Here is an 8,503-nt window from a genome sequence, read left to right as displayed (position 1 = left end):
ATATCCCTTCTAAATGTCCTAATAAAGATATGATTCTCAAAAGTTAAAAGCATCACCTTCCCATGTAAGGATGTAAACAATTTAACCTTATTGAACGAAATGTTTATATTTTCTTTTCCTGTTTACCTGTTTACACTTCTCTTGATTCTTGTATTCAAGGTTAAAATTTATGTTATATTCCAGAGTTTTCATAGGGAAAATCTTGAATCCCCCATTTTCATTATATATCCATTTCCTCCCCTCTAAGATCATGCTATATTTTCTGAGTATATTTTCTGATCCTTGGTTTTAATCTAAGCTACTTTGCCTTACAGAATATCATATTTGAAGCTCACTGATATTTAATGTGGAAACTGCAAGGTCCTGCATAATTCTGACTGTGATTCCATGATATATAAACTGTTTCTTTCTTGCTGTTTGAAGTATTTTCTCCGTTACCTGATAATTCTGAAATTTTGCTACAAAATTCCTTGTTGTTGTTTTTTTCATTTTCAAATGTCTTTTAGGAGGTAATATGTGGATTCTTTCAGAAACTATTTAATCTTTTGATTCTAGGACCTCAGGGCAGTTTTCCTTGGTGATCTCTTGAAAGGTGTTCTCAAGGTTCTTTTTTTTTGATAATGTCTCTTAGGGAGACCAATAATTCTTAAATTATCTCACCCGACTCTATGTTCCAGGTCAGTTGTTTTTCCAATGAGTTATTTTACTTTTTCTTCTTTTTTTCTTTCTTTTCTCATTCATTTTTTTTTACTGCTTCTTGGTATCTCATAGAGTCATCTCCCATTTACCCAATTCTAATTTTTAATGTATTGTTTTATTCAGTTGGCTTTTGCATCTCCTTTTCCATTTGTCTAATTCTATTTCATCTATTTATTTATTTATTTTTAACACAGTTTATAACAGATAAAGCAATTCAGACTTTTGGTCAGGTGATACATGTTTTTAAAGCATTTACAATGTAGAGCACAAAAGAATTTTTTTAAAGACATTATCCAACTGAGACACAGATAAAATTTATGTTGCTAACTTCACAAGCTCTTGATCTAATTGTCTCCATAGTATTAATAAGAATTAAAGGACCCTAACTTAGTGTTGTTGGTCTAAAGTCCTATGCCTAATAGTTTAATTTTAGACAACCTCGGGTGTTCCCCTATCCATAATCTATAATTGAATAGATCTGGTATTAAGCTTACAAACCTTTTGACTATAGGAAATTGCCACCAATAGTAAGGACATTGCAGGGACACAATATCTCCCCACTTTCATGTCAGTTCCAGGTAGGATTAGATTATCCACTTGCATTCAGTCAGGCTTAAAGTCTACCAGGTGTCAGTGGGGAAACTGAGTCAGGACAATGCCACCTCAGCCCATGCTGAACAGCCATTCTCCTACCCTTCCCTTGAGATCACCTATGCAGTTCATACCAGCATCTCATCTAATTCTATTTTAAAGAGTGTTTTTTTAGAGTATTTTTTTCCCACTTGGCCAATTGTATTTTTAAGCAACTGTTTTCTATAATCAAATTTTTCCCTTCTTTTTCCAAGCTGTTGACTATGTTTTGGATACCACTCATTTCTTTTCTTGCCTGCTACACCACCTTGAGGTGTATACATCAAATACGTAAGAATATAACATTAAATGTTTTATATTAAATAAATAAATATATATATTTCAATACAGAGATATATATGTATATGTATGATAATGGGCATATATAGACATATTTATAAACAGACAGACATATATAGATATACACACATATATGTGTATGTATGTATATACATAAATATAGACACATACACATTTACACATATGTTTGTGTGTTAATATAGTCAAACATAAACAGACACATATAGACATGCACATACACATATGCACACATATCTATAAATATTGATATGCATATACACATATAGATTTTACACATATGTGTGTATGTGTATATCTATCAATCTATATCATGAGATTTGTTTATAATATACTCATTTTCAGTTTTGATAACATATGATCTTTGGCCAGTTCCAAGCCTCCCTAATTCCCCACTATCCCTCTATTTATGTAGATTCAGTATCCTTCCTGAGACATATGCTCAAACATTAGATGATATTTTTTCTAGTTTTTCTGCTCTCCTCGTTAAATTAAAAATGTTTTCAAAATTCATAATAACATCAATAACAGAAGCCCTATAATTTTTTTTGATCGACTTAAAATCTATTCAACATGTCTCTTCCATTCCTGGAATAATTACAGTTTCACAGACCTTGGAAGCTTCCATCATTCTAACACAATTCAATAGTCTATGGAAGATGATATCATGCCATTAGGTAATAACCCCAACTCAATGGAGCAATCAGTGGCAGAGGGCATGTATTGGTGTTTCATTTAATGTTCCACACCAAAGCCAGCATATCTCTAAGGCAAAATTTCCTGGCCACATTTGATGGGACTAACCTGTAGCTGAATAAAATACCTATTGCAAATCTGCAAAGATTCTCCATCCACCCCCATAAAAATATGGGGTCAAGATCATAGAAATCATGCACTACACTTTACCCTCTTTTTCCTACTACCATTCTTTGAAAAGAAGCCAAAATATCTCCTTTAGTAGTTTCTCTATCCCTTCTGGTACCAAAAGAGTATCTTTGAGTCCTAAGGGTAGCAATCCATTTGCTGCCCTCCCCATAAATGGAATGGGTGGACAATTTATAAGAGGCTATTCTAGTCAAGATCAGGTGTTTGAAATGATTTTACCACCATTTCCAAACTCTGCCTCCATAGAAGGATTCAAGTAAGAGCAAGGTTCTCTGGCCATGGACCATGCTTAATACTATTTCTCACCTATTCCTCACTTAGTAAATGGTAAAAAAGCCCACCCCAATCTATTAAGGTCATTAGCATAATTCCATGAACCATTTCTACAATATCTGGTATCACAAGTAAGGTCACTAAGTTTACTGCCCCATTTCTCACGGTGGAAGAGAGGGGCTTAATGATGTTTCTTGGAAGCAGATAATTGGTCTCTTTAGGCAACTTGAGTACTGTTAAACATCATAACATTTTTCTCTCTAAAAACAGAAATCATTTTAAATTTTATTTAGAAAAATTTTGAGTCCTTTTCTCCCCTTTCCAGGTTTGGTTTCTCCCCTTTTCTCCCCCTTCTTCACCTTCCCCCTTTTCTCCCAGCCCCTTCTCCCTCCCCCCAGCCCCGGGCCCCGGGGGAAACCCCGCTAAGAATAATCCGCCCCCAGAAGCGTGCCGCCAGGACCAGCTGGAGCCAGAGCCCGGTGTCTATAGACGCTGCTATATTCTATTGAAGATGTCTAACAGTAACACTACTCAAGAGACACTGGAAATAATGAAAGAATCAGAAAAAAACCTGGTGGAAGAGTCTGTAAGAATAAGTTTGTATCCAAGTCACCAAGTAAGGAAGAGGTTGAGAAAGAGGGTGAGGATACGAGTGTTCTGCAGGAGACACAGAAACGGGCTTCCAACCATGGACATGCCAGAAAAGAGCCAAGTCTAATTCTAAACTGAAGCTGGTGCAGAGCCTGGCAGTGTGTGAAGAGTCCTCTTCCCCTTTTGTTGATGGGCCACTGGAAACCCAAGATATGATTCAGTTGCATATCAGTTGCCCCTCTGACAAAGAGGAAGAGAAGTCCATGAAAGATGGCCCTGAAAAGGAAGACAAAGACAAAAATAAAGAAAAAGTCTCAAGGAAAATGCTATCTAGAGACTCCAGTCAAGAATATACAGACTCCACTGGAATAGACCTACATGAATTTCTAGTAAATACACTGAAAAAAAAAAAAAAACCCAAGGGACAGAATGATGCTGCTAAAGTTAGAACAAGAGATTCTGGAATTCATTAATGACAACAATAACCAGTTCGAGAAATTTCCTCAGATGACCTCATATCACCGGCTGCTATTACACTGGGTTGCTGCCTATTTTGGAATGGACCACAATGTTGACCAAACTGGAAAAGCTGTCATCATCAACAAAACCAGTAACACAAGGATCCCTCAACAGAGGTTCTCAGAGCATATCAAAGATGAGAAGAATGTAGAATTTCAACAGAGGTTTATCTTGAAGAGAGATGACACCAGCATCGATCGGGATGATAACCAGATCAGAGTTCCATTACAGGATGGAAGGAGGAGCAAGTCAACAGAAGAGAGAGAGGAGGAATATCAAAGGGTTTGAGAGAGAATATTTGCCCAAGAGACTGGTCAGAATGGATATCTAAATGACATCAGGGAGAACCATGAGGGGTTCAGCTGTACCTCGAGCAGCAGCCAGAGCAGCACAGACAGCAAGATCAAAGCCCTGGAGCCCCGGCCCTGGAGCAGCACAGACTCAGATGGCTCTGTCCATAGTATGCGGCCGCCTGTTACCAAAGCCAGAAGCTTCAGTGGGATCTCCGTTCTCAGCCAGGGTGACAGCATTGGGAGCAATAAAGGAGGCAGTGCAGGAAGGATCTCCAGGCCACGTTTAGCACTAGGTGCCCCAGAAGTGTGCAACCAGGTCACCTCATCCCAGCCTCTCCAGGGCCTTCTCACTTGTACTACCCAACAGTAGCAGCAGCAGCATCCAGCTCTCCCACCCACACCCCAGCAACAGCCACCCTTGAGTAATCACATGATCTCACAGATGGATGATCTCAGCATCCCCTTTGGGCAAATGAGCCTTAGCCAACAAGGTTCTGCTGAAGCAGCTGATCCATCTTCAGCCCTGTTCCAGCCCCCACTTCTCTCCCAACACCTTCAACAGCCTGGCTTCATCATGGCCTCCACAGGCCAGCTTCTCTCCACCTCCAACCACGCTCCCATGGCCCAACAAGTCCTGCAGCCTCAAAGCTACATCCAGCCCCCACAACAGATACAGGTTTCTTACTGCCCTCCTGGGCAGTATCCCAACTCCAACCAGCAATACCGACCTCTTTCTCACCCGGTGGCCTACAGCCCCCAACGTGGTCAGCAGCTGCCTCAGTCATCTCAGCAGCCTGGGTTGCAGCCCATAATGTCCAACCAGCAGCAGGCAGCTTACCAGGGCTTGATGGGTATACAGCAGCCACAGAACCAAGGACTTCTCAGCAACCAGAGGAGCAGTATGGGGGGCCAGATGCAAGGCCTAGTGGTCCAGTATACTCCGCTACCTTCATACAAAGTTCCAGTGGGAAATGAGTCCCAGAATGTGGTCCAGCAGCCCTTTCAGCAGCCCGTCAGTGCAGGGGGGCTTGCCAGCAGGGAGCATGCTTGTGTAATAAATACAGTGTGATCCAACCAGCACAGCAGAATGGCACAAGCCCTTCGGTAGGGTTTCTGCAGCCCCCTGGCTCTGAGCAGTACCAGATGCCTCAGTCTCCTTCCCCTTGCAGCCCACCACAGATGCCACAACAGTACTCAGGAGTGTCCCCACCTGGACCAGGTGTGGTGGTCATGCAGCTGAATGTCCCCAGTGTTCCCAGTGGTTCCCAGGCCCCACAGACCCCATCTATGGTCCAGAGGAGTCACTGTAAATACTACAGCATGGAGCAGCGAGGGCAGAAGACCGTAGACCTGTACAGCCCTGAGAGCAGCCCCCAGGCCAACACACAGATGAATAGCCTTATCACATCTCTCACTCAGTCTCCAACCCCATCTCCTGTCACCAGTCTCAGCAGCGTCTGCACAGGACTCAGCCCTCTTCCTGTCCTTGCACAGTTCCCCCGGCCTGTTGGCCCTGGCAACAGAGTGATGGGCGATATTCCCTCCTGGGCCAGCCATTACAGTACAATCTGTCCATCTGTCCTTCCCTGATCCATGGCCAGTTGACTTACACAGCACACCAGGGACAGACTGGAATGAAGCATGGAAACCGGGGGAAGAGTCAGGCACTCAAATCTGCCTCCACTGACCTGGGGACTGCAGATGTTGTTCTGGGGCGTGTGTTGGAGGTGACAGATCTCCCTGAGCGCATCACCCTCACACAGGACGACAAACTCTTCACGCAGCTCACCGCATCCGGCTCCAAGATCCAGTGGCTCAAGGATGCTCAGGGGCTGCCAGGCAGCAGGGATGGGGCAGTGGAGGGGGGTGGGGGGACAACAAAAGGACTGTCGAGAACAGCCGGCACACAGACCTCGCTGCCTTATACACCATAGTGGCTGTGTTCCCCAGCCCCCTGGCAGCCCAGAATGCCTCCGTGCACCTCAACAACTCCCTGAGTCGCTTCAAACTTCGAGTGGCCAAAAAGAACTATGACCTGAGGATCCTGGAGCGGGCCAGCTCCTAGTAGGCAGAGGAGGGGAAGAGGCCAGCACCACGGGTTGGGGCAGGGTGGTGTGGGCAAGGGATGCAGAAAAAGCACAGATAGAGATGATGATCCAGACAGACATGAGACATACATGGAGATAAGACATAGATATGGAGACTGAGGCCATAGACAGTGAGACAGACAGACAGATACACACACATGCACGCACAAACACACACACACACACACACACACACACACACACACACACACACACACACACACTGGACTCAGTCTGGGGTTTTCTTTGCCACCTTTTCCCTCTCTTTCTCTGGGTGGCACCTCTCCTCTCTGCCTCCCTTTCCCTCCAATCCTCTCCCTCGTTTTTTTGGACATCCCTTTTTCCCCATCCTGGCCTCCAATGCATTTCTTTCATTTTGGGGGGGTAGTATGGAGGGGTCCTACACTCCCCCATTCCTCCCCTTCTCCTACCACCCCATCTCCTCTTCCTCTTTTTGGTCTTTATGAATATATTTATATGGACAGAATTAAGAAGAAAAAAATAAATTGATTTTCCCCCTCCTTTCACTTCCCCTCCATCTTGTCTCCCCTATCCCATGAGTTAAACCTGTGCCTACCCCTCCTCTATCCACCCCAGCCCCCCAGAACACTTGTATATTGTTTGTTTGAAGTACGTGTGGCAGTAACAGACACAGTATTTAATTGCACATACAGATATTTGCTGGGTATGTTCACTGTAAATTTTATTTAATCTGGGTTTTTTGTTTGGGGGAGTGTTTGGGAGGTTTTATTTTATTTTATTTTTAAATATAAAAAAAAATCATCCATCAAAAAGAAACATGAAAAAAAAGAAAAATTTTGAGTTACAAATTCTTCTTCTCCCTTAAACCCCTTTTGTACTCCCTGAGAAGTCAAGTGATATCATATGAAGTCTTGTAAAACATTTCTAAGCCAGCTATGTTCCCTCTTCTTCCCAAAATATAAAGAAAGTGAAAAGCAATGTACTTCGATCTGCATTTATAGTTCATCACTTCTCTCTCTGGAGGTGAAAAACAGTTGTAATCTTTAGTCTTTTGGCATTGTTTTCAATCATTGTATTTATCAGAGTATCTAAGCTATTCACCATTATCATAATTATAATGTTGTTACTGCTTACAGTGGTCTCCTGGGGCTGTGTTTATTACTTTATATCAGTTCATATAATTTTTTTTTTCTGAAACCATCCTCCTCAGTATTATAAAACTTATAATAACAATAAATAAATTATTATAAAACAATACCGGGCATCTAGGTGGTACAGTGGATAGAGTACCAGTGAAGGAGTCAGGAGGACCTGAGTTCAAATCTCACCTCAGACACTTGACACTCACTAGCTGTGTGACCTTGGGCAAGTCACTTAACCCCAATTGCTTCATCCTGAGTCATCTCCAGTCAGCCTGATGAATATCTGGTCATTGGATTCAGATGGCTCTGGAGGAGAAGTGAGACTAGTGACCTGCACAACCCTCACTCACTGAAAACAAAGTCAAGTGCAAGTCATGTCATCATTTCTCTGATGTCATGGTCTTCTTCAGCAACAAAGGATGAACACACGCACATACATATAAAACAATACTATTCCATCACAATTACGCAACACAACTTGTTCAGTCATTCACCAATTTATGGGTATTCTGTCAATTTCCTTTTCTTTGTCACTATAAAAAGAAGTGCTTAGAATATTTTTGTGCATAACACTAACTGCACTTTTTTCTTACATATCTTTAGAAAACAGACCCAATACTGGTATTGTTGGTGCAAGGAGCATGCACAGTTTTTATAGCAGTTTGGATATAGGTCCAAATTGTTCTCCATACTGGTTTGACCAATTTGCACCAATGTATTCCTGTGCTTATTTTTCCACATCCTCTCCAACAATTCTCATTTTCTTTTCTGTTACCTTAGCTAATTTGATAGATGTGAGGTGGTACCTCAGAGTTAGTTTGATCTTCATTTTTTTTCTAAATACTAGTTATTTAAAGCATTTGTTCCTATGTGTATGATAGCTTTGATATCTTCTTGTGAAAATTGAGTCTTCATGTCTTTTGGTAATTAATCAATTGGGAAATTACTTATTCTATAAATTTGACTCAGTTTTCTCTATACTGGAAAACTAAGATCTTTATCAGAGAAATTTGTTGTAATTAGTTTCTTGCTTTCCTTCTAATTTTGGCTCAATTGGTTTTGTTTCTGCAAAAACTATTTCATA

At 41.7% G+C, this 8,503-nt stretch overlaps 1 pseudogene; it reads left to right on the top strand.

Moving 5' to 3' along the window:
- The first annotated feature begins 3,273 nt into the window (after positions 1–3,273).
- Positions 3,274–7,034, top strand: LOC140518700 (R3H domain-containing protein 2-like; annotated as a pseudogene).
- Positions 7,035–8,503: the final 1,469 nt, after the last annotated feature.

This window comes from Notamacropus eugenii, chromosome 1 (genome assembly GCF_028372415.1).
Source record: "Notamacropus eugenii isolate mMacEug1 chromosome 1, mMacEug1.pri_v2, whole genome shotgun sequence".
NCBI classification, from domain to species: domain Eukaryota; kingdom Metazoa; phylum Chordata; class Mammalia; order Diprotodontia; family Macropodidae; genus Notamacropus; species Notamacropus eugenii.
Note: the sequence above shows the minus strand (reverse complement) of the source record. Positions and strands in the feature narration are given on the sequence as shown.